The following is a 26782-nucleotide window of genomic DNA, read 5'->3' on the forward strand; positions in this document are numbered from 1 at the left end:
AAGATTGAGTGCTTTACTGGTGCTGTTTTGGCACTTTTCTCTCATAGCTAATTGAATCAGCTTTAGCTAAAAGCGTCAAAAAGGCCCAGTGACGCATCCAAACTTAACAGACACTGCAGAGTCGGGTTGAAGTCATGCTGCTTCTTCTGGTAAAGTGCAGGTTTTTTTAGTTTTTATAATGTCTGCAGGCATGGTTCCATGGATGCTGAGCACCTGTTATTATTTTTTTTTTTCTGATGGGTGTTTGAGCTCTGGAGCACCCATGGAATCAGCACCTATATATGAAAGCATGGGCATGGGTAGCCAGATGCAAATCTTAAAGAAAAGCTCCCAGCCTGCTCCCCAAATGGAACTGGTGCAACATGCTTCTAGTCACAGCAACAAACTTGAAAATTCAGAGGCACCTTGTCACCTGAATGACAAGGGGAGACAACCCCAATGATAGGTGTCCTTTTCTTCCCCTACCTCCTCTGCAACAACAAATCATGAAATCTACCCACTACTATCACTTCTGTCTTGTCTGGAGTCAGCCCCAATTGTTTCACTTGCCTCCAATCCACAACCATAGCTAGGCACTGGGTAAGGAGCAAAACTGCGGAGCCTAGGGCTTCCCAGAGCAGGGACTGTCCCTTACTGCGTGTACACACATACATGTGCATTGCACAAGTGTACTGTCTAGCACAAGGGCTACTGTAATATGAATATGGAGGCCTATGGACATCAGGGTTATAGGATTCAAAGGTGATTCCAATATTGACTCTATGCAACCTTTACAGGAATGCTAGAAAAGAGGTATAAGACTGGGGAACTCTGAGACCAGAGGGTCAAGAACATCTCTTATGTGGCTTCTTTTGCAAAATCCTCAGTCACACTGTGATGCAAGGGTAGACTCAACACAAGCAGCATAAATTCTAGCCCACCTTTGTTGTAACTAGTGTTTAAGTAGATAATAGGAAAGAAATATCCTCCAAATTATAAAATTATAACACGCGTTGCTTTTTCCTTTCTTAGAAATCAGAGTGGATCTAAATTGTGAATATATTTAAAATCCACCTTTATTTTTCTTAATAGGAGGGACAACTGGTGCAGGTAAAGGTTGTCAAATAAGAAAAATAAGAACAACAATGCTAGTAAGAATAATCATTTTTAGTCTGAAAAGGTCTTGCAGATCACGGAAAGGAAATCCCCAAAAATGATGGTCAGACAGCTGACAGAGCACTTTAATTAAAGAAGGGTTTGGACATAGATGCAGTCTGAACACAGCCTTGGCCACTCAATTCAGGTACTAATGGGTGCAAAGAAATATGTGAGAACATTAGAGCCAGGAGACCTTTTTGAGTGGTTTAAGACAACCAGCATAAAGTAGTATCACTGGAAACCTAACAAGACTGGTGGAAAGCAAGGGCTGCATTCCAGTTCATTACTTAGCAGGAGCCTGGAAAAGCGAGGCCTGCCCCCCCAGCTGAGAATGCTAGGAGTGAAAGGCCCCATTCATTTCCAATCAGCAGCAAAATAAGGATCCTGGCTCACAACAGACTGCTTTACTCCAAGAGAACAGGCTTCAGAGGCTCTACTGAGAGAGAATAAACGTTGCTGCTGGCAGAGCTCCCTGGATTATCTCATTGGGACCAGGGCCTGACTCTCTGAATGGTTTCTCAGAGCCACCCGCACTGAAGTGAGCTCCTATTAGGCTTGCTCAGAAAAGATGGGCTGGTTGCAGCCCTTTACTTTAGCAGTTCTAGATTAGGCTACAAAATGGTTGTGAAGGTCAAGTCTGACCACAGGCTCTACAGGACGTACCTCTCCTGAGCTCTTTGGGCATGTATACGGCTATGAAGGCTGAGGGTGCTGCTGATCATCATTTACAGCATTTCAGACAGGCAGACTGAGATGGGAAGGGATGTTGCATTTCAGGAGCACTGGTATTCTGGGGAAGCTAAGGACATATCCCAGGTTAGCAGAGGCTGCAGAATGGGGTGGGCCACCCGAAGCCATGGCCCGACCAACTTCTAGCACGTTCATTTATATAGCCCACAAACGCACAATTGTCATTCTGGTCAAAACTGTACAGCTTTTTTTTTTTTTTTTTAATTGTGTAGCTAGCTAAATTAACATGCTAAAAGTTGGTCAGGCCAGGGCCCGGGTGGCCCACCCCTTTCTGCAGCCTATGGGTAAAGTGCTCTGAATAGAGAGTGATGTAAGCAGCTGTGTAAAGGAAGCTCACACATCACCCAACCCTTGCCAAAGGCCACCATTCCACAGCAAACCCCAATGAATGTATCCTTAAGGCTGCAAAAATGTTGCCTTTGCACCACCATAAACATTTTTATGGTAATACAAAACCCAAGCAAACAACCATCTTATCCCTTTGCCCTGTCACAAATGCTGGGATTTGCGAGTGCAATGATTGTCAATCATTGTTCATCCCACCTTTTTCCAGTATATGTCTGTTTGCTTAAAGTGAGAGAAGGCAGGCAGCCAAGGGCTGCCCAAGCTCTTCAGCCCCCCCCCGCCCCCCCCCGCCACAGCAGGCATTCCTGGGGCTTCAGGGGCCAGATCCTGCATTCCCCAGGAATCCCCCTGCAGGGAAATGCCTGCAGTAAATGTCTACAAGCACTGATGGAAGAAACCCTATAGGGTTTGCAGAGGGTGAGGTGAAGCCCCTATCCCCCAGAGTCTCACTGTGTGTGTGTGTATCATGCTGTCATGCCCCTGACCTGCTTGGGGGGTTTCCCTGCTAGCAGAGGCATCTGAGCCAGGGCATGGCACCTGGGGCTCGTCTCACAGGATCAGGCCTCTGACACCCCAGGAGTGGCAGAGGCCCAGCCCTGCAAGACAACAACCCTGGCCATGTCTGCAGACACCAGTGAAGCAGATTGCTGGGGTGTGTTCCAGTGCAACCCCAATGGATCCCGCTCCAAACACAACATGTTTATACCCCAAGATCGTTTACCACCTGGTGCAAGACCTTAAAAAAACCAAACACTTCTTTTCCTTCCTTTTCATTCTTTTTTGTTTGTTTGTTAGTTTCCTGCATTATCCCTCGAGGCAGATGCTGAACAAATACCAAATGCCAGAAATAGCCCTAAGCACAACTACAAATGTTCTAATGCTATAAATCGACCTCAAATGCCTTCCAGTCAGACAGTGGCAAAGTGCCCTCTGAGTCAGCTGTGATACAGCTACTGCTGCAGCACTGAACAAGAAAAAGGGAGGGAGGAGGCAAAAGTACTTCTTTTCTTGCTATCTTCAGCCAGGTTGCTAGAATCCATCCTGCCCTTCACTCTTCCAAATCCGGGAAGAAAAGGAGGGAAATCTCAAGGGTAATCATCTTCTCCACCTTGATCATTACCACAGGCAACTCTCAAATGCATATTCAGGCTTCTCTCTAGAGAAGACTTCCTTGCAGTGAAAGAGAACAGGGTCCTTTTGTATGACCCAGCTAGATTATGGCTAGGGTGGCCACCACAAAGGACAGTCCAATTGTCCTCCGTTTGCTATCGATATGAAACCTGATGCCTTTATGTCCTCTATTTTCTCTCTTCAAGAGAGAAAAAATAGAGGACATAAAGGCATTGGGTTTCGAATCAAAGGGCAGAGTAGCAGAAAACGAGAATGCCCTCTAGGATGGCCACCCTATATCCAGCCCTTTGGGCATTTCTTCTGCCCCACCTATCACTTTGTACCACTTAATGGTGCTGAGCCATCCCCTCCACTAACCTGCCTTTCCTTGCGGTTTCTTGTGCAGCTCACAGGGCGACTAACTGTCCACCCCACAGAAGGGAGCCTTCAGTAGGAGGTGGTGCTACAACCCAGAAGCTATAATTTGCTCAGGCTGCTCTAACCTGTCATTAAAGAGCAGTGTGTGGACCCCTTCATTGTCAAACTGGGCAATGGCTCTCCTAGGCATGAAAGTAGGTCAGATGCCTATCCTGAGGTGTTCTTAGGGAGCAACTCTTCTTTCCGTGGCTGATGCTTTCCCTCCATCCTTTTTTGTCCTGAACACACAGACCATTGATGCAATGTTTTTGGTTTGGGTTTTTTTGTTTTTTAAAAACAGACGCAGTTATAACCAGTACAACTCCTAGCAGATGTATGAAGTTGCCTCATACCAGCATAGCATATTACTCTTCCTATAAAGGAACATTAACACTCAGTAGAAGTATTTTTCTACCACCATGAGCAGAGAAATTAAGCAGTGCAACTAGGGTAGCCATCATAGAGGATACTCTGGTTGTCCTCTATTGATATGAAACCCGAAGCCCTTTATGTCCTCTATTTTTCTCTTGAAGGGAAAAATAGAGGACATAAAGGTGTTGGGTTTCATATCAATAGAGGACAGAGTAGCAGAAAACCAGAATGTCCTTTATGATGGACAACCTAGATGCAACACCTGTAAAAGTCATGCAACTTGCATCTTGGGATGGGTTATTAGTCATTGGACTACTGTGAATTAAAAAAAGGCCTCTCGTTCCTCTCTTTCCTTCTTATTACAGGCTACTTACATCATGGGTACTCCGATGAATCCACAGCATGCCTTCAGATGCTCTATGGGGCTCAGTAGCTCGATTCTGCTCCTTGCAGTCCAACTTTAACAGTCCTATGGCCACTAGCTTTTTATACAGCAGCTCAGCGATCAGGCTGTGGTGTGTCGTGTTCACAAGACCTGAGCTCCTTGAGCCTGCTGGGCTGTCAGAGTGCACTGCAAGGAGGAACAAAAAAAGCAACGCATGTTCTTTCTCCTCTGCCCCCAAAACTCCATTCAAACTTGCCTATGTGAAGGCAACTAAAATACAGAGCCACAACTTCTGCGGGTGTAATTCAGCATCGCTCCACTGAAGACAATGAAGTTACGTTTGTTCCTGCTCGTCATACCTGGCCCATAGATGGCACCACTTGCAAGGCACTACACAACTTAACTGAATTTCTCCATTCGTCTACCTGTAACACGGTAAGTTTTGAATGGCATGCCCAATCAATTCCAAAATTTCAGGGAACTGTCTACAGTCTAGGCATCAATGGGGTTGTGGGACAGGGTGGGGGAAGGTAATAAGAACACAGGAGAATGTGCTTCCCCTCCCCTCCACGACTATATGCTCAACCTCAAAACACTTCTGCAATTGTCTACAGGCCAAACAGCTAGTTAACAGCAGCTATTAATGGTGTTCCAATATAAGGATAACTTGGCCCATCTTCCCAAAAGACCTTACTATACTGAATGATTTATCTCACTGAGAAATGGTAATGTGCTGGAGAAGGGGCATGGGGAGGCCAGAAAAAGAGAGAATGAGCACAACACTTAGTACATGGAAGGGAACAGGGAAGAAAGAAAAAAATCCTGGCACTTTGAAACAGAATGAAAAGTAAGGCTAGGAAGGAAGTTGTACAGGAAGGGAAATGCAAGGCAATCTAGTGCATTTAGTGTGCTGCTTAGCTTTCAGAAGCTGTAAAAGCATCTAACCCTCAATCATTTAAATATACAAACAGAACATTATTATTATTATTATTATTATTCAGAGTTGAGTAGTGGTCTTAATATGCAAAGGCAGTTCCTAAATACACAGTAGGACTCCAACCCTGACCAAGGAGCAAGCATTTAGCTTCCTTTCCTCAGAGACTTATAAATCCATTGTTCTTTTCACAGATGATTTCATTAATTAGGGATGGGAAAAGACCTATTAAGTAAATCTAATCTGCTCCCCTGCTGGCATGAATTCAACCCTTTATTTCAAAGTATTTAAAGCAAAGAATACTGTACTTTCTCTTTATTCTTTCTCTCTGGCCTCTGTTAGACAGGACATCTCACTAAATGAATACAATGGTCATTTCAGTTACGTTGAGGTTGATATTGGAAGCTGAACAAGATACATAGTGCACTCTCTCTAAAGGCCTTCACTGTACAACGGCACAGATTGGCCATTTCATCCAAATTGTGAACTCTGTACAGATAAATACATCCCAGCATCCTTCTCTACCTGCTTCAGAATAGGAGAGTCTTGAGTCATCAACTAGAGGCCTGACAGAAACATTAACTGTGGCCATGCAATCAAAATATTATTAGTCAATAATAGTTGGTTTTACCTGGATATTAATACATGCTTTTTGTGACTTGATGACTTAACAAGGCCTGTACTAGTTAATACTAATTCATACAGGTCCAGTGTAGCCAGGGGGTGGGAGGCAGAGCGAAGGAAAGAGGTCTCAACAAAACTTGGAGGAAAATAAGATGATTAGGAACAGTCAGCATGAATTCAGCAAGGGCAAGTCATGCCTGACCAAATTGAATGCCTTCTATGATGAGATGACTGGCTTTGTGGATGCGGGGAGACCAGCAGATGTCATATACCTTGACTTCAGTAAGGTTTTAGATATGGTCTCCCACAACATTCTCCAAAGCAAGCTAAGGGAAGTAAGGGTTGGTTACCTTCCCTTAGCTGTAAGGTGGGCAGAAAACTGGGTGGATCACCGGGCTCAGAGGGCAGCAGTCATTGGCTCAATGATTGGTTGGCAGCCAGTATCAAATGGAGTGCCCCAGGGGGTCAGTTCTGTTAAATATTTTCATCAGTGACCTGGAAGATGCAATAAAGTGCACCCTCAGCAAGTTGAGGGGAGTAGTAGATATGTTGGAGGGTAGGACTAGGATTCAGACTGACTTTAACAAATTGGAGGATTAGACCAAAAGAAATATTGTGAGATTCAATAAGAAGTACAAAGTCCTGCACTTAGGATGGAACAATGCTATGGACAGCTACAGCCTGGGGACTGACTGGTTAAGCAGCATCTCTGCAGAAAAGGACTTGGGGGGTTACAGTGGAGAATAAGCTGAATAAGAACCAAGTGTGCCCTTGTTGCAAAGAAGGCTAATGGCATACCGGGCTGCATTAGTGGGAATGTTGCTAACAGATCAAGGGAAGTGATTCTTTCTCTCTATTCACCACTGGTGAGGCCACACCTGGAGTACTGTGTCCAATTTTGGGCCTCCCCTCTAGAGAAAGTATTTGGACAAATTGCAGAGAGTCCAGTGGAGGACAACAAAAATGGTTAGGGGGCTGCGGCATATGACTTGTGAGGAGAGGCTGAGGGAACTGGGCTTATTTAGTTTGGAGAAGAAAAGACTAAAAGGGGATTTCATAGCAGCCTTCAACTACCTGAAGTGGGGTTCTAAAGAGGATAGAGCTGGACTGTTCTTAGTGGTGGCAGATGTCAAAAGAAGCAGCAATGGTCTCAAGTTGCAGCAAGGGAAGTTTAGGTTGGATATTAGGAAAACATCTCAGTAGGAGGGTGGTGAAACACTGGAATGGGTTTCCTAGAGACGAGGTGGAATCTCCATCTTTGGAGGTTTAAGGTCCAGCTGAACAAAGCGCTGGCTGGGATGATTTAGTTGGGGATGGTCCTGCTTTGAGCAGGGGGTTGGACTAGATGACCTCCTGGGGTCCCTTCCAGCCCTCACTTTCTAATATTCTAAAACTAGTGGTGAAAGGGAGTAGTAGTCAGGCTCTTCCACAGCATCTACACAAGAGAAAGATAGTCCTGTCCTGTCCAGGATTTAAAAAGTTTTTAGCTAATAGAGCTAAGGCTAAACTGGTTGAGTTAGCTAAGTAACTCACACTTCTACAGCCTCATTGAGGAACTTCCTCACTTTAAAGCCTAGTGACAACTTACCCTTGAAGCCTCCACCTGGTATCTCCCATCTAGCTATTTGAAAGGCATCAGGGTCTTGGCTTCCAGATAGCTTGGGTGCTTTTGAGAAAAAAAAAAAAAATCTTCTATCCTATATTCAAAGCAGCCTGAACTACAGCATGTTGAGGGAAGTTTCTTAACATCAATCAGTGTCGACACAAGTCTGTGTATGAATATTCATAGTGTCAACAACTCCCACCCCTTTAGTGCCTTTGTACCAAACAGCTCAAAGCAGTTGTGTAATCTAATTTAAGTTGTTATACTCTTGCCAAATCACCATAGTATTGCAGTCCCTTCCTTGTAATAGCTATAGCAATTGCAGAATCTTTAGGGCAGTGGTTTCAAAACCGTGGGTCACAACCCCAATTTGGGTCATAACATCAGCAGATGGGGGTAAGGGTTGGGAGTAAGGGGCCATAAGTGGGGTCATGCTGAGGAAAAGTTTGGGAAGCACTGCTTTAGGGACTTTGTACAGTCTCTGGCACTTCCTTCAGCTTCAAAGCTCTGCTTGGGGGTACAGTTTTTTGTTGTCGGTAGGTGGTGAGGAATAAGGCAATCAAAACAGCTTGCAACCCACTAAGCAGTTAACCTACATCATCTTTCCTCCATTCCCTAACCATGCTAAGTCAGACCCAGCCCTATATAGGTCCTTCAAGTATCCAAAACATTACCACCACTTCAGCTTTCACCTTAAACTCAGAGGAAAGTGGGAGCACTGAGGATCCAGGCAGGGCATCAGATGAGGAAAGAGCTCTCTATGGAGCTCTTGGAGATGCAGAGCAGTGGTGGCTGTATAAGAAGATAGTTTAGAACTGGAAATAGACAACACAAACTATAGTACTGCTGCTGGTGTGGACAACAGCTGAGGTAGCACAGCCAAACTGCGTCCTGCTGTCCAGCAGCCAGCCACCTGTCATCCGTGACCTAGTCTACGCTGGGAGAGTTTTCCTCAATAGAAATTGCCATCTGCCACCCCAGGTTTGCACGTGTCCACACACAAATGTGATGGACACTGGCAAAACCCAGCCTGTCACCCAAATAAAGACCACCTCTCTGAACACCACATGCCCTTAGCCAACAGACAGCCTCCAGCAAAGTGCCAACATGGACGTGTTCCAATGGCACAGCGGTGTTGGCAGCCAGGAGCCCCGCGCAGTTACTGACAGTGCATTGGGTTTTCCATTAAAACAACCTGTCACAGTGAGGGGACGTGGCACTGGCAAAATAAACTAAGCGTGCATCTGTTCCAGGAAACCTAGCCATGTTTGCAACTGTAAGCCCACAAGAGGCTTTGAATATAGCATGGCTGAGCCTTATGGGCTATATGCCACAAACAGGAAAGGGGTCGATGCACACAGAAGCAGAGTGCAGCCAACCTTGATAAAGAGTCCCTGTCAGCTGTAATGTTCACAGCTATGCTAATATGGGGAGATCTTCAATTTCACTACACAGGCCTGTATGGGGATGACTATGTGGTGAGGTATGGGTTGTTACATTAGCTTCCTACTTGGAAGAGATCAGGTGCTTCCAGGTCCAGATCTGGCTGTTTGGTGGGTGGGGGGGTAGGCACGTTTTAACTGGAAAAGCAGGCAGTCCCAGCAGGCAGAAAAATTCAAATAAGCCCCTCCTACAACACAGAAGCAAGCTTATCCTTGACTTGTTCACACCTAGAGAGAGATGTGTTTGGTATCAGCTGTGCTCACACCAGGCCTGTGTGTGTTAGGTGCTGTCACTGCCCGCTTGGTACCTGAAAAAAAAGGCAGGGAAGGGGAAGGAGGAAGAGGAGAGGAAGCTGGTCATGTTTCTTCATGTTTCCAAGGATGCTGACATATAGGGCATTTTCTAGAGCATGTGCATGTTCCCATCACCTCTCGGGGCCTACACCCGAGTACAGTGAAACTCCTTGTACTCCACTGCCTTACCACATGCACCTGGACATGTACTGAGCTGATGCCAGGCCAGCCTGGAAAAAAAAAAATTGTGTTTATATTTATATCTAGATACAAAATTCTCATCAGCTCTTATGAGGAACAGATTACAGGGACAAAAAAAAAAAAAAGGTGCCTAACGAAACAAGTCTGGCCTGCTTATCTCCCATCAGATACCAGGAGGGATCTGGGGCTCTGTACGTGCCCTTATAAGAAGCAGTTCATTTGTGTAGAGAGACTAATCCAATTACTAACTCCTTGTGACCTTTACAGGGAGCCTAGAAAAAGGAAGAGTGGCAAGTATGTCACTGCGGAGGCAGCCTATCAAAAAGCCATTTGCTTACAACTGGTCTTACAAAATCCTGACCTCCTAGTGCAAGGTCACATCTGCATCACAGAATCAGCTGTTGTGTTGGCCCAGCGTGGAGCATTAGAAGACTAAAGCAGTAGAAACCTGGTGCGGTGGCATTTCAGCAACATGGAAGTCCTTGACTTCAGGAAAGCCGACTTTGACAAGCTCAGGAGGTTTGTCAGTGAGGCCCTAAGGGACTACAACCCCAGGGGGAGGGGAGTCCAGGAAGACTGGTTGCTCCTCAAGGGAGCGATCCTCAATGTACAAGCTAATTTGATTCCATCTTGGAGGAAAGGTAGCAAGAGGGCACAGCAAGAGCCCCCCTGGCTCTCCAGGGATCTACCAGACCTCCTGAGTCTAAAAAGAAAGGCCTACAAAGGATGGAGGATGGGATTCACCTCTAAGAAGGAATATTCTGAACTGGTTCGGTCCTGCAGGGAGCAAACTAGGAAAGCCAAGGCTGCAACTGAACTCCAACTAGCTTTGAGTATCAAGGACAATAAAAAGTCCTTTTTCAGATATATGGGGAGCCAGAAGAAAAGCAAGGGCAACATTGGACCCCTGCTGAACCAGATGGGGCAACTGACAACTCACACCCAGGAAAAAGCCAACCTATTAAATGGGTACTTTGTGTCAGTCTTTCATCAGTCCCATGGCAAGCCCATGCCTGCTACGGGACGGAGGTCCAGGTAAGGGAGACCCCCCTGCCCTCCATTAATGCTGACCTCATAAAGGAACACCTTGAGAAGCTGGATACCTTCAAGTCAGCTGGCCCTGACAATCGACACCCCAGGGTACTCAAGGAGCTGGCGAGCATCATAGCCCAGCCCCTGGCACGGATCTTTGAGAACTCCTGGCGCTCTGGTGTAGTGCCGGAAGACTGGAAGAAGGCCAATGTGGTGCTGATCTTCAAGAAAGGGAGGAAAGTGGATCCGGCTAACTATAGGCCCATCAACCTGACTTCTATCCCAGGGAAGATCTTAGAAAAGTTTATTAAAGAGGCCATCCTTAATGCACTGGCCGACCCCAACATCCTGAGGGATAGCCAGCACGGGTTTGTTGCGGGTAGATCTTGCTTGACCAATCTCATTTCCTTCTATGACCAGGTGACCTATCACCTGGAACGACAGAGAAGAGATTGATGTCATATATCTTGACTTCAAAAAACCTGATCACCTCTTGGCGAAACTGGCCAATTGTGGTCTTGAGTCCACCACGATCCGCTGGCTGGGAAATTGGCTCAGTGGTCGGACCCAGAGGGTAGTAATTGATGGAAGTCACTCATCGTGCTGTCCTATGACCAGTGGGGTCCCCCAAGGCTCTGTCCTTGGACCCATATTGCTCAACATCTTCATTAATAATATGGACGCTGGAGTCAGAAGTGGACTGGCCAAGTTCACTGATGACACCAAACTTTGGAGCAAAGCATCCACGCCAGAAGATAGGTGGGTGATCCAGACTGACCTGGACAGACTCAGAAAATGGGCGGATGAGAACCTGATGGTGTTTAACACCAAAAAATGCAAGCTTCTCCATGTTGGGAAGAAAAACCTGCAGCATCCTTATATGCTTGCCAGTGCTACACTGGCTAGCACTATGGAAGAGAGAGACTTGGGGGTCATCACTGACCACAAGATGAACGTGAGCCTGCAATGCAATGCTGCAGCTAGTAAAGCGACCAAAACACTGGCTTGCATCCATAGATGCTTCTCAAGCAAATCCTGGGATGTCATTCTCCCCTTGTACTCGGCCTTGGTGAGGCCGCGGCTGGAGTACTGTGTCCAGTTTTGGGCTCCACAATTCAAAAAGGATGTGGAGAAGCTTGAGAGAGTCCAGAGAAGAGCCACACACATGATCAGAGGTCAGGAAAACAGACCGTACGACGACAGGCTGAGAGCCATGGGGCTCTTTAGCCTGGAAAAGCGCAGGCTCATGGGTGATCTGATGGCCACCTATAAGTTTATCGGGGTGATCACCAGGATCTGGGGGAACGTTTGTTCACCAGAGCGCCCCAAGGGATGACGAGGTCAAACGGTCATAAACTACTGCAAGGGCATTTCAAGCTGGACATAAGGAAGAATTTCTTTATTGTCCGAGCCCCCAAGGTCTGGAACAGCCTGCCATCGGAGATGGTTCAAGCACCTACACTGAACACCCTCAAGAGCAAATTGGATGCTTATCTTGCTGGGATCCTATGACCCCAGCTGACTTCCTGCCCTTTGGGCAAGGGGCTGGACTTGATGACCTTCCAAGGTCCCTTCCAGCCCTAATGTCTATGAAATCTATGAAGTCTACGCTTTCTCCTCCGTTGGGCCAATGGCCCAAAATGCAATTCAAAGTCCACTGAACTCAAACTAAAGTCCCCTTAGACTGGGACTGGGATGGTAACTTCTTACCTCCACAGGAGGGGGAAAAGGAAGGGAGGAAGGGAAGGACTTGAGGAAGCCCCTCTGAATTGGGTCTGAAAATACCTAGAGGAGGGGAAAATCCAATGCAACTAGAGACAGACATTTTACTGGAAACTTTCAGTTTTAGTTTTAGATTAATTCCTTAGAGTAGGCAGGAAACAACCACAATAGATTGACATGTTCAGCACCTTGTATACAAATAGTTTGAGCCAAGGGAGCAATGTCAATACAGCTATCCCAGAGTCAAGCTCTGGCTCTGGATCATAAACCAAAAAAGGACTGAGAAGTGGAAAGCCAGGGGTCTGGGTATCTTCTGCAGCAGGGTGGAATGGTGAATGATGGCTGTCTGCAGAAACCTTCCTGAAGACACGGCAAACAAAGCAGCCTGGGCAATACTTTTGTGCACACAGCACATGTGAAGCTCCCTGCCAAAAGATGAAGCCATGAGCTCAGTAGGATTTGAGAAGACCTGAACATCTTTAGTGATGCTGAAAATTACAACAGGAAGGGTTACTGAACATAGCCAAAGGCTCTGGATGCATGCAAACTCTCTTCTAGCTGACTGGATATTAGGAAGGAATTTCCCCCTTAAATGCAGGTGACCCCCTACCACTGAGTTTCCTCCACCCTTTTCTGAGACAGATGGTACTGCCTGCCCACTGTTGGGCAGTAGCTCCTTGCCCAGTGTTTCTTACCTCTTAAACTGGAACAGCCACACCGCCCTGCCATAGAAAAATATAGTCATAGGGTTGAAGATAGAGTAGCATAGGATTCATTGTCAATTCCTGTATCTCATGGACACAGGAGTGCACACACTCCCCTCTAGCATCACAGACACTTTTCTCTTCTCCCATTCATGCTATGCACTGAGAACAAAACAATACAGTGAACAAAATGGCTCTCAGCTACTTTTGGTGTGAACAGCCATACCTAGGCTACATTTACCAGTTATTACTGATTACTTAGGGGAAATCCACTAACATTTCCACGACAACTACAACCAAAAATCCCATTACTCGGTTTTCCCTGGCATAATGTAAGTCACTAACTTCTCTCACCTCTCATCAAGTGCTACAAGATAACCGCATCTCCAGCATCCTTTACAGCAGAAAAGCAGCTCTTCTCAGTATATTACACAGCATATGGACAAAGCGTACATAGCCGTGGACACAAGGTCCTTGCCTGTTCTAGGCAAATGTTCTACACTGAGTGAAAGCAGATGCAGAAAACTCTTTGTGCATCAAAAACCAGGTCCAGAGAGCCATTCCTTGCATGTTACACATCCATTACCTATTATATACATGCAGTCCAATGACCATGTTCCACTAGATGCATGCACAGGAATTTACTGAGGATCACACAGCATGTCACATAGATAAATAATTGGCTTTCTAATAAATTTATGCTTGCCATTCATGGATCTCCACAGTCCTGTGTGCCAGCCACTAGCCCATTTTGCCTCTTTCAGCAGCATCCAGGAAAATGTGGCAGGAGCACTACAGAACCTAGCAGGAGCCCTATTAAACAATTAATGTCTTGTTAGACTGGGTGCTCTGCCACTGACTTCCTAACCCAAGGCAAGTCACTTAATCTTTGCATCTTAACCCCTTCTGTGAAATGTGAACAGATGTACTACCAGTTCTTATAGTCTACTCTGGTCATAGGCTCTTCATGGACAGCATCTGATAATGTATTTGTGCATAACATTAACAGCAGATGAGACTATACAATGCCCTTTATGTACAGGATCAGTGTGGGAGGGATCATGGCTGTACTGCAGTGGAGATGAACCATTTATGGCAAAGAGCATGCATGTATGCAAGCATACCTAGGCATGTCTATATGGCACGTGTAGTATGTATGCAGACTTGTGAGCATCACAGATTATCATTATCAGCCTGTGAAGAAAAGCATTCAAACTGCAGCAGGCATTGCATTACTACAAATCCCCCCCAACATACACAGGTCCAAGAACATCCCCATGTCACATCCTTCTCTTCAAGTGCTCTGGAAAGCAGCAGAACTCTAAACCCATCCACACACATGGCTCAGCAGCACTGTGGCATTTCTTTTTTCCAGGGCCAAATTCAAACCATCTGTCAAAGTGTTTCAGCAAATCATGCTTACTCTGGGAAAGACTGAGGCTCATTTTGGTTATTTACCTAAGTGGCAATTCTACAACATTTATCCTTGAAATATCTGAGCTGCTGCCCTCTTCATTTTATTTGAAGAACAAAAAAAGGAGAAAGAGAAACAGGTCTGTTCATTCTGGTCCCAAGTTTTCTACAAAAGATTACAGAAAGAAAACCCAAAAGCCACTTGTGTCAAGGAAACTTTCTGCCACAAAATTAGAGTGATCAGGGAGACTGTTCTACAGCAAGAGAATCAGCTGATTGCAATTTTATACAAACTTGGAATTTTGATCAATTTAGCTCTCATACCCACCCACCACCTCCAGAGAAGTGAGGTGGACTCACCCAGGCTTCTGTTGCATTCCCATGCCAGCAAAGAAACGGAGAGCACCTTCAGCAGGGGATGGAACAAAGAAACACAAAAATAAGGGTGACAGATTTGTTTTGGAGGAATAAAATAAAACTGAAAAGGGTACTGAGGCCATCAAGAAGAGAGGCCATATATTACTTAAGTAGCTATCAAGACTACCGCATCCAAGAGCCTTGCCTTCTCTAATATAGTTATTCCCATCTGAAGGGGGCACTGGGAGCATTTCCCCCATCTCCATTAGTGCTGTTACAATAAGAAATATACAGCAGCAGCTTTGCATAGACACAGCCACATATAGAAGCACTGGCTACAATGGGAAAACCCTGGCACCATTGTAAGTGCACCTGCTCAGATCAAACACCCCCACTATCCCACCAGTGTCAAGCCACTCAGCAGGGCTGCAAGACTACCACAGACTGAACAAAGAAACGAAAGATGATCCAGTGGCCAGGGCACTAGCCTAGGACTTGGGAGACCCGAGTTCAAGTCCCAACTTAGCCACTTCCTGTGTATCTATAATAGCACTTCTTTGCCTCACAAGGGTAAGGGCTCTAAGGTGCTTAAACCTCAGGGTAATGGAGGCCATAAAAGTGCCTCAGTACAGGCTGTGCCCATCCCAGCTGCACTGTCATAATTATTCCTCCTTCCTCAGTCCTTGGATGTTTCTGAAAGCATGCCACATTTCCCCTACTTGCCTCTTTTTTTTCCTTAATGCACCTTCCATAATTCTGACCATGTGACTTTTCCATTGTAGACAGTACAGTGCACATCCTCATGAGGCTTGATGCATGTAAAACTAGTCAGGAGACGCAGATCATGTTCCAAATTAGCTGCTACTTGATATGCTGCCTCAGCTGCAGCCTTGCCCTGGCAATAAGGTTCAAACAACCTTGCTGAGATCTTTCATTGCACAGTAGCATGGTTTTACGCACCTCCAGGAATGTCAATAACTAATGTATTGCATAAGACTGGGCTGTGTCTCTGAGACAGGGTGGTGCCTTTGTATCTCTCTGCACTGGGCAGGCCCCCACCATCCTCTGCCAATGCAATAAGGCAACTGGGCTCATTTTCCTTAATGCAGGAGCTTGGACTCTCTTTCCACCAGAAGAAGTATGGCACAAACACCACCATCTTCTCCACAAATGTGCCTTCTCCATACCCTGTATATGCCACTCACTCCAAGGGAACACAAACCAGTCAGTATCTACATCCTTTCAGTCCTTTGCTGCCCAAAAGTGCCCTTGTGTGCTACTGTGCTATAACAGCAGCCAGCCAGCAAGAATCCCAAAGAGGCCACAACCACTAGATGGTCACAAGATCCATCTTTTACCGCCCTCAGGTGGATTTGATTCAGCAACCTCCAGGTGAAAGGCGGAGGTTTCACTCCCCCATCACATCTTTCTCCCAACAGCACTGAGCATCCAGTCCAGGCACATTTCCTCCTACCAGAGTTGATGGATAGAGACTACAAGGCCCCGGCTGTACATTATTAGATAAAATAGTTCAAAGTCTTGTGGTTCAGGCACTCAGTCATTACTTGGGAGTTTGCATACAGTTCCTAGCTCTGCAGAACTTGCTCTGGGTCAAGTCTCTCTATGCAAGGTTTCTCCTGATGTTTAGCAAACAGGGATATATGTTCTCTTTCCCTTGCACAGAGAAGGAATAGAACTTATCGTGGGGTCCCCTTCTCTGCCTGGGCAGTAAAAATCACCAGCTTTTAAACTCCAGTTAAACTAAAGAGGATTTTGTGGCTAATTCACTCCCTTCTTTCTGCCAAGATAAACTATTTATTATATATGTGCTAATTTATAGGCATAGTAGAACTTGCCTGGGAGCTAGGACTAAGGACAATTGTTTCATACTCATTGTGCCCAGGGATAGCTAAGAAGTCTCCCTGGAAGAAGATACAGGAAAAAGGGGCCTCACAGAAAAAAGTAAAAATGGAGACGGTCCCATTTCTGGGTGCAGCAGGAACACCCAGGCATCTTGTGGGAAGAATCACACAGAGAGGAGCTTGTGGTTTTTAGAGCCTTCTCTGCCCAGGGCCAGGGATGTGGAAGGGATTTTTGCACAGGGCTGGAAGAATCCACTAGCTACCAAGGAGCAAGTAGGAGACTTTCCCCGTAATTAGGACTCGAGGTCATCAGTCACTGCAAGATGACCCAGAGGACTTGAAGAAACAGTCACATAACCACTCTGTATCCCAGCTCCCCCACAGGCCAAATAGGATGAGTCTTTCTTTCAAATAATGAACTGCCTCTTTTAATGGTGAGCTCTGTGGGGACAAAAGTCAACCCTTAATGTGCAGAAACAGTGCCTGCCACTGGGAGACTCCAATTTGGAGAGTCTCTGGGTATAACCACAACAGGAGCAATAATGTCCATGGCACAACTTAGCACAGTTCAAGTCCTCTGCTCCCCATTCAGCACGATAACAACTTTGAGACTTAAAATATAGGTGTCAATCTCTTAGTTTCTTTCCCCTCACTATAGGGCTGTGGCTAGTTACGTACCTAGCAAACTGGTCAGATCTGGAAAGGAGACAAGTTTGACTGGGGCAATAGTAATACTTCACACACTGACAGGCAGCACTAACAAACCCTTGGTTGAGAAAGGCCTGCAGATCCCTGGTGCCATTTCTAGGGATAGCAACATGGAGCAGTGGAAAATGAGCATGAGAGCTGATTACGCTGGGAAAGCATTTAAACAAAGTAAACATGAGATCCTGCTGCTGTTCTCTAAAACTAGACTGCGCTGGACAGCTCTAAGATAAAACCATAGCCCCGATAATCACTGACATGGAAGTCAAAGAACAAATATACCCGCCTACCTCTTCTCAAGCAATAATCCTGGTAGGAGCAGCTGTCAGGGGAGAGCAAGTACTTCAAGTTTCAATATTTGCAAATGTACAAGGAGAGGCTGCTCAGGGGAGAAACATAACCCCACCTGTGACAGGTTTGTTTTGTTTTGTTTTGTTGTGGTTTTTTTGTTAAGTCACTGGCACCCATGTTACATCTTGAGTGATGTTATCAATTTAAGAGCTGCAGTGCACAATTCTGCAGCCTAGAACCACTAAGCGGCCCCATTTTCTCTCTGCCTTTAAGGAAGCCAAGCAAGCAGGTTTTCTGTCAGCAGCTGGGAACTGAAGAAAGAAAGGTCAAAGCAAGAAGTTACTCATTCAAAGCAAGGCTCTTTTGTTTTGCTCAAGACAATTTTATTTCTAAAGGATTCAGGTATCAGTAGTATTTTGCACTGGTGAAAAGCACCAGAGGTTTTGGTGACTGAGATTACTGGGCAGATCCTGCTTGAACCAGGGAAGACTTTACCTCCCTCAGATATAAGAGAGGCCACAAGTCACAGTGTTGCAGACTAAAGCCCTTGGCTCAGCCACACCAGACCCATCACAAGCAGCAGCAGGATCTGCAGACTGCCTTTGCTGGCATGCCTCAGCCCTGACCTGGAAAGTAGACCTTCTGCTTTTGGTCTATTCGCCTCCTTTGAGATGGTCAACAAGATTGCTACCTGATCCCATAATGCTGTCTGCCAGATGGACTAGAACAAGATGAGTAAACTTGTCCTTCAAGGTGTCATATGGGGGACATGCCCAGTCACTATAACCTAGATTTAAAAACAAGATGAAGGCTTTACCTCCTTACCACCACCAGAGTCTGGTAAAAGCCATCCAGGCATGAATATTCAGACTGGTAGTCATAAGCTACCACTAAGGGTAACTGCAAATGCTAATCCTCATCAGAAGGATTTAACCCACCAGATGTAATGGCAACACCTGAGACTCTACAGGCATTTCCCCAATAAGCCAGTAGAGAGAAAGGCATTTCACACACTTGGGTGATGCTATGAGGAAGAAGACTCACAAACACAGAAAGAAAGGGCACAACAGCTAGGGACTGGAGCTGCCCTGAGAGAGGCCTGGGACTTTGGTTCTAGCACAACTGATGCCACCGAAATAAGGACCCCAAGTAAGTCCATTACATATCATCACCAAGGAGCTTTCAGGGCTCACTAATTCTCAATGGACCCTTTAAAAAAGGTACTGTAGAAAGGCACCTGGAATCTAGCACCATCTATCTAACCCCAGCCCCCTCTTTCCTTCCGATAAGTACTTTGTTCATTATCACCTTTCATTTTCTGACATGAAATATTCACATGTAGTCTAGATGGACAACAGCAGAGACGGCTTTGGTTCTGCTGTTCCCTTCTTTGCACTGTATAGCCTCTGGAGGCTACAGCCAGGGACACAACCATAAGAGGATTCCATCTTGCAGAAAACAGTTCAGCTGGAACCACACTGGGTATCCAACAGTGAGTTTAGGCAAACTACTAGTTTACACCAGTAAGGCCAGACAAAGTGCAGAGAACGCATCTGTGAGAAATTCAGAGTAAGCCATGCTAACACACAAGCTACATATTAAATTGCATAGCATGAAGTAATATAAGAAATTATACTGATACATACACATTTGCCTCTTATTTAAGCTTTGTAAATAAATGCCTTATTTCCATTTCTCTATAGCTAAAGGATTGTCAACTGTCATTCGATACCTGAGCATCTGCACCACGTCTCAGACATTGGCTGTGCATACATGATCAGCTAAATTAGCTTTGCAATCGGTTGATCCATTGGCTGAAGTGCACCTAAGAAGACGCCTTGTTGCTAACTCAACGTAACACATAGAGTTCCAACAGATCTATTAATAATCAGATTGGAAAAGAAACTTCTATGATATATCATTAGTAAGGGTTCAGTATCATAGGGCCTTCGGGCTGGATCCTGTTTGTGGTGGCATGGGGGATGGGGGGGAAGAAATCAGCAGCATGCAGCTTAGAGGCATGACTTCATTCTATGCCCTTTCAGTGACTTTTCACTACCTTTCTACCCACTATGGCACATGCCACTCACCAGTACTACCTAATTCAGCCCTCCCCATTGCCACTGGGAATCAGTGGCACACAGCAAAGGCAATGGCAGGCCACCTGGGCACTGCAGAAGATGGCGCAGCAGTGGGGAGCAGCAACCCATGGCAATGGCTGGGCTGCAAGCAGTGGCCTGGCACTCCAAACAGTTGCTGACCCTTGCCCTAAGCCAGTAGGGTTTGCAAGCCATTTTGTCCCATTAATGCAAGGTTAAGTGTAAATGTGACAGGGTTGCTTATGTAGGTGTATCTGCAGTAACAAAAGAGTGTGACATATCAAGTCACATCCTATTCTGCAAATAATACATTATAACTAAACTGCCAGGATGTAGACGCACATGAGGGCAGAGTCAAGGTTATACTGGCAACTGTAACAATGGCATGTTCACATACTGTGTGTGTAACCATGAAGTGAATATTCTCAACTTAAATCATTGTATAGATTTCTTGCCAGTCTTCCATAGCTTAAAGGGTCTCACATTACTGATCAGATTTTTGGCAGGTCCAAACAGAAACTGTTCCTCGTTAACTTTAATAGAATTACACTGATATACCCCAGCTGAAGATGCAGCCCTGTGATGACAGGGCACCAGTGAGTTGCAGAGTAATTTCCAGGAGCAATTGTTTAGAAGGCCAAATAGTGGAAACTTGGGAAGGAAAAGAGCTCTTGAGAAGATGCTGGTCTCTTGGTAAATGGTCCAGAGGAGTAAATAGGAGACATCCTTGAACACATCTCATAGAAATGCATAAGGGGGGTGGGGGAGAGAGAAAGAGAGTGAGAGAGAGCGAGCATGTCAAGAATGCTGACATGAAAATTTGGCTGGTCCCGGAGCATTCCAGGCTGGGGTTGGTTACACATTATGTCCACAGTTTGGAATCTCTTGACAGTCTAACAAAAATATTTTGAATTTTTCCTCATTGCAGAAGTAGGCCTCTGGCTTTACACTCTCTCAGAACCTAACTAAGAATTTTACTAAAGCCCTTTTAGGCCCCTCTGGCACCACAAGGGCTTCTTAAAGCGGGTGGAAGCCTCGCCCACCCTCTCCCCACAAAAAATACCCCTGCATGGTGGACACTAGGAAACAACCCTACTCCTGGTAGCCCTCTCCACACCCCCAAAAATAATCAGATCAGAAACATGCCAGCTATGTGACCAACATTCTGCTTCTCAAAAGTCATGAAAAATAGAGACTGTACTAAACTAACTTTGGCCACAAAACAGAGAGGCCCTGGGGATGGCTAAAACAGACACCCTAGATATGATTATCTCCAATCCCATCTCTAAATTATTACTTACAATACACCCTAGACAGAACAAGGTGGTAGTACATCGTGAAACTGGCCAGGACCTCTAGGGCAGTGTTTTGCAACCCACGGGTTGCAAGAATAAATGAAAGGGTCACAAACAAACTTCAAAAATGGATCACCGAACTTTTAAAAATGGTTTCCCCTTTATAAGAAAAAAAGGTTGGAAACCATGGCTTTTCCCTTGAAGGCTATCAGACTTCCCCCCGACCCCACATGCTAAGGGGCTGGGGCCTGGGGGGGAGGGGTCAGGACTGGCTATTGATGTTTACAAGTGGGTCCTGGTACAAAAAACAGTTGAGAACCACTGCTCTAGCACCTAAAGAGTGAGGCAGTACTAACAGGAATAGTTAGGGTCTGTGTTCTTTCGCTCTTTCATGTGGGTTAAAAAAAAGCACATGGGAAGCTCCAATACAGGGACAGGCAAAATGAGGCCCATGGGCCAGATGTGGCCCACCAGACTATTCTATTTGGCCTGTGGGGCCCCTAAAAGATTTAGAAAATTAATATGCATCTGCCCTTGGCTACCTGTCATGCAGCCCTCGATGGCTTGCCAAAACTCAGTTAGCAGCCCTCTGCCCGAATTAATTGCCCACCCCTGTGAGTCTAATGGATAGAGCAATGCCTAGCTACTAGCAGTTGGGTGTGGGGAGGAGGTCAAGGACACAGTGGTGAAGAGATTCTGCAGAGCATGGTTTCTCTTCTCTGACTGGGTGTGCCTACATGTTCACTACTGCACAGTAGTTACTGTGCATTTACTATAGTACTGGCTTAATGAAGTACTAACTAAATGCACAGTAAATACAGTTACTGCACAGTAGCACTGGTGCACTTTCTTGTGATGCTCACTGCACAGTAGCCTAATAACACTGAGCAGTATTATAATGGTTTTTGACCAGTACACCATTGTGCAGTATTATTAGGCTACTGCGCAGTATGCGTCTTGTGTAGACGCGTCCACAGTGTCCCAAAGCATGGCCTGGGGAAACCAACAGGACCAGAAAAGAAACTAGCTTTAACTAAAGTGAGACCCAACCTTGAAGGATTCCTCAGACAGAGTCACCACGGGTGAGCACTATCCACTTACAGGGGAGTAGGTGTAGCCATATTCCACCCACCTCAGTTGCCTAGTCCCACATGCTTTTTGTCTGAGATGCCTCATTAAAATGTACCATTTTTCAGCAGCTGCTGAGAGCTTAGTAATTGCCCCAAAATAGTGGGATTTTTTTTTATATGACAAGCCACTTCCAGAAGTTGGGATACCTTGCAAAGGGAATGTATTCTGGACCAAGACCTGTCCTCTTTAATATCTCCATAAACAATCTGGACTCTGGTACCAGAAGCAGACTGGCTAAGTTTGCTGATGACACCAAACTTTGGGGAAGAGTTTGGTGTTGTCAGCAAACTTAGCCCAGATATGTCCACAACAGACTCCCCCAGAGGTGGTGCAAGCACCTACTCTGGACACTTTAAAGATACATTTGGATGTTTATCTTGCAGGGATCAATCCTTTGACCCTAGCTGACTTCCTGTCCCTTGGGCAGAGGGCTGGACCCAATGATCTTATAAGGTCCCTTCCAGCCCTAATGTCTATGAAGTCTATTAAATGCCGATGAACACTCCCAGACCAGGGAAGACTGGCCTGAATTTGTACAATGGCCAGCATCAAGGCCAACACAGCTCTCAGACCCAAGACATTCTAGAGGCTGAAGCTTTTGGCTTTACAGCTTGTCCTAAAGTCAAGCTCACATCCCATGTGGAATGAGCACTGTCAGACACCACAACCCTGTGGTATACCTGCATGCTCCATCCAGGGTGGGTGAGCTATTAACATGGCTCTCCCGGAGGGACTTCTCCCAAACAACTCTCTCCCGGAGGGACTTCTCCCAAATGTCATGTTTATCTGGTTGCAGTGAAAAGATTATCCCCTTGATACTGCTGGGATTTACATGTTAATTATTATCTATTTTAAAGTGTATAATGCATATCCCAACAAGATCATTCCCTAAAGTAAGCTAGCACTAGTCCCAACGCTGAATGCTACTTCTGGTAGCAAATGCCTGTAAATTGGGTCCTGTTCACTGTTTATTAGGGATCAGCCCTCATTGTGCTGAGCTCAGGTGCAGGACATTTCCTTTTCTACTCCTCCAGCTCCAGAAAGTTCTCCCTCTAAAGTATTTCACAATAATCTGCCTGAAGGACATTATGCAAGACTTACTGTATGTGCATGTAACATGCAAGGCTCATAAACTAGCTATTTATTTCAGGGATTCTATTTCTCATTAGAAACTGACCTGAATCAAATCCCCAGCTCCCAAACATTGAGCACGTACAAAAATCCAATTGTTCTAGCTTGGGCCCCTCTTTAAATCCGATACATCCCAGGATAGCCACGCATAGCCAAACATCTATTAGACAAAACACAAGTGCTGGAGGCAATTTCCATGCTGACAAGGTTCCAGTCATCTGGGCTGGCCAAACATTCAGGTACAATGTCCTCTACTGCCTTACCTGCTACATTAGTTTTTGGCAACAAGGAAAACAAATTATTCTGACAGGTGGTCAGGTATTTTTACTTCTCATAATTTAATACTGTATGGGTCCCTGGTGTCTTTCTGAAATACAGGAACAAGACTGCTAGGTCTAAGAAGTGACCATTGACCTTCCCTGTCAATGGTTCTGAGCCGGGGTGGGCATTTTGGGCAGAGGGCAATTTACTGAGTTTTGGCAAGCCATCAAGGGCCACATGACAGGCAGCTCAGGGCAGATTAATACTAATTTTTTACATTTTTAAGGGGCCCCACAGGCCAGAGAGAATGGCCTGGCAGGCCGCATCCGGCCCCTGAGCCGCATTTTGCCCACCCCTGTTCTAACCCATAATTTACAGTTAGAAAAGGATTCAAAGCCAGGCTCCTTCTGCAAATAGTCATTGCTGGCTCTCAGAATACATGCTTTACTCTAAGGCTTCCCCTGTAAACAAACCAACATATGCGCATGTGGCAAGAGACTTAACATGTCTTCCACTGGATTTTAGTACAAAAGGGGGCGAGGGAAGAATCTAATTTTGATTCTTGCCAGCTGAAATGCTGAAGATAAGCACAGCAACTGAAAAGGGAGGTACATCCTGATTTAAGTCTCATACCCGTTTTCTAGGCCAGAGGTTCTTTCAGTTAGGAACGTGCTCTCTCTCTGCTTTCAAGGCTATGAAGCTGAGTAGGCAGCAAGCCAACAGAGCCAGCTGCCCTCTGAACTGCCTCAGTTGTATCAGAATCATAGGTGATGTATCGTTATTAGTTCAGTCCCACTTTACAGTGCTGACTTACTGAATGCTATGGCCATGGACATGCATGCTTATGTGCAAAGCTTTAAATAAAGCTGGAAACTGCAGACAGATTAGCAGCAGCCATGTTATTGTTTGCACAAGAGTGCATCTCAGAGACTCAGGATGTTCCTCCAGTACAAGGTAGTATACAGGCACACGGTGTAGCAGGACACAATCCTTGCCCCAGAGAGCTTACAAGATCTCAGTGGGCAAGGTAGAGAATGGAGGGAGGAGACAGAGGAGGGAATCAACTTGGTTGAGGTTACAGAGTAAGTCAGCAGCCAAGCCAAGCGCTCCCCAGTCTCCTGGTGTCCCGTGTTCTGACCAGGGATCAATCCACTGGGCAATCAAATAGATTAAAAGCCATACCAAACAAATGTACCTGGCATCCTGTTCAGAAGTTTCTTAGACTCTGGCAGAGTGCAAGACTAAAAAAAGAGGAAGAACCCATGTTGAAGAAAGGCCTGGACAGGCTTTGGAAAGTTTCACATACATACTTTCACATGCAACCACAAGCTTTAACACAGAGGGAGGCAGCATGCTGCAGGGGCTGGAGTGCAGCAATGGAGCTAAGGACACATGGGTTCTTTGCCCGATTATGTCACCAATTCCTGCCAGGATGACCTGGAGACTGTCACTTAACCCACCTGTATTTCTCCCTTCTTATCCAGACAGGAGCGTAAGACTCACAGGCCTCAAAGGGGTCTAAGTCTTAAATTTGGGCTTAAATTTGTAAAGAGCTTTCAGAAGCTTAGAGATACAGAACTTACTTTTCATCCCACATACAGACTGAGCCTAATACAGGGAGACCTCATGCACGATTGCAGCAGCTAGGCACGGATAGCACAAAGCTCTGGAGAAATCAGAGCATCACGAACACACGCACAGACTCCTTGAATCAAAAAGGGATAGAGGACAGGAATGTGAGGCCCAGAGAGTGTCAGCTGATTTAGTTGCAGCCAATTTCAGCCTCACAGCTGAAATCATGCTTGGGGCTGCATGTGAAAAAAAGCCCCACAAGCAAGAGGGCATGCAGTTCTTGCCCTCTATGCTCAGGGAATGTGCGGGAGGTGGCAGGGGGGCAACCCTGAAAGCCAGGAAGGAGAAGTGGCAGGTTCCCATCCCGTAGTCTGACAGGGGAATGATACCAGGCTCAAGAGCAGGGTCAGGGGAAATGCACACCCACGCACGCACACACGTGCATGGAGGCAAACACAGAGCCCAGCCTCTGCCACCAGAGCGTCAGAAGGGAGTCTCAGGAGCCCGTGCGGTTCCAGCTGCTCCCCAGCAAGCAAGGAAAGCCTGCGGAGGTAGACAGCAGACACACAGAGGTGGAAAAAACCAACAACCAACCACCGCCTGCACAGACCGCACCCGCCCCTGCCCACCGGTCTTTGCAGATGTGCAGCCACGTGGGTCTGAAAGGACTCTCACGATTCAGGGCACAGCCCTGAGGAAAAGCCCTGCACACTCACACACACAGCAGGTCAGCTTGAGCCCTCTCCCAGACAAACCAAGTCAGGCCTCAGCTACTCCCCTCAACCCCCCACAGGGCTAGGTGACCTCTTGAGGTCCCCCCACCTCACTTCTCCAAGTCAGCTCCAGCCCTCCCAGAGGCACAGACGCTCAGGCCCCCAGACAAGGTCACCAAGCAAGTCAGTAGCAGAGCCAGAAGCAGCCCCTCACAGCGGGCATCACCCCTACACCGCCAAAGCCTCCCTTGCCCTCTGCCCCCCCCCCCCGGCTACATCCTCCCTGGGCATCCACCACCCATCTCCCCGCCTGCCCCTGGAAAAGGAGCGGGGGGGCGAGGAACAAGGGGGATCTGCAACCCCCCAGCCTTCCCGCGGTTGGCAGCGCACAGGCCCGGGGGCAGATCGGGGCCAGGGGGAGGAGGGAAGCGGCCCCAGCCCGGCGCCCGCTGCGGCAGGCTCATCCGCGGGGAAGAGCAGCCCGGCCGGCTCGGCAAGGCGGCGGGAGCCGCGGCGGAAACGCCCCGGCCTGGCCGGCAGGGGCAGGGGCAGGGGGCGGCACCCACCTCACGCGGCGCGGCGCGGCGCGGCACGGCCCGGCCGCCTCCCCGCGTCTGCCTGGGCTGCGAGCGGCGAGCCCCGCGTGCGCGCACGAGCTGGTGCAGAGCAGGATGTCTCGTCTGCGGCTCCCGCTCCCCCGGGCCGCGGGCAGCTCGGCTCAGCCCTGCCCCTGCCGGCCGCTCCCCGCCAGCTCTGCCTCTGCCGCCTCCTGTAGTGCGCTCCCCGGCGGGAGGTTTCACGTGCCAGGCATCCTCTACGGTACTGGATAGGATCCGTGACTGACCACCCCTCCGACACACACACACTCTCTTTGTAGGGG

General features: G+C 46.8%; 1 protein-coding gene across 5 annotated transcripts in view; it reads right to left on the reverse strand.

The window, feature by feature from the left end:
- The window catches only part of SLC25A22 (solute carrier family 25 member 22), a 91441-nt gene that overhangs the window by 62596 nt on the left and 2063 nt on the right, over positions 1–26782 (reverse strand). Inside the window, exons 1-2 of one of the 5 annotated variants that reach the window (XM_090032411.1) lie at positions 26469–26712; positions 4506–4702 (exon numbers count right to left, since the gene is read on the reverse strand). The exons of 1 other annotated variant lie outside the window; for it this stretch is intronic. The gene's annotated coding sequence lies outside the window, so the exon portion shown is untranslated. Of the gene's footprint in view, positions 1–4505; positions 4703–24812; positions 24859–26468; positions 26713–26782 lie in introns of those variants that run through there. 3 more of the 5 variants (XM_090032412.1, XM_090032410.1, XM_090032409.1) reach the window with 3 other exon arrangements.

Source organism: Crocodylus siamensis, chromosome 2, assembly GCF_052110815.1.
Source record: "Crocodylus siamensis isolate JL-2025a chromosome 2, ASM5211081v1, whole genome shotgun sequence".
NCBI classification, from domain to species: domain Eukaryota; kingdom Metazoa; phylum Chordata; order Crocodylia; family Crocodylidae; genus Crocodylus; species Crocodylus siamensis.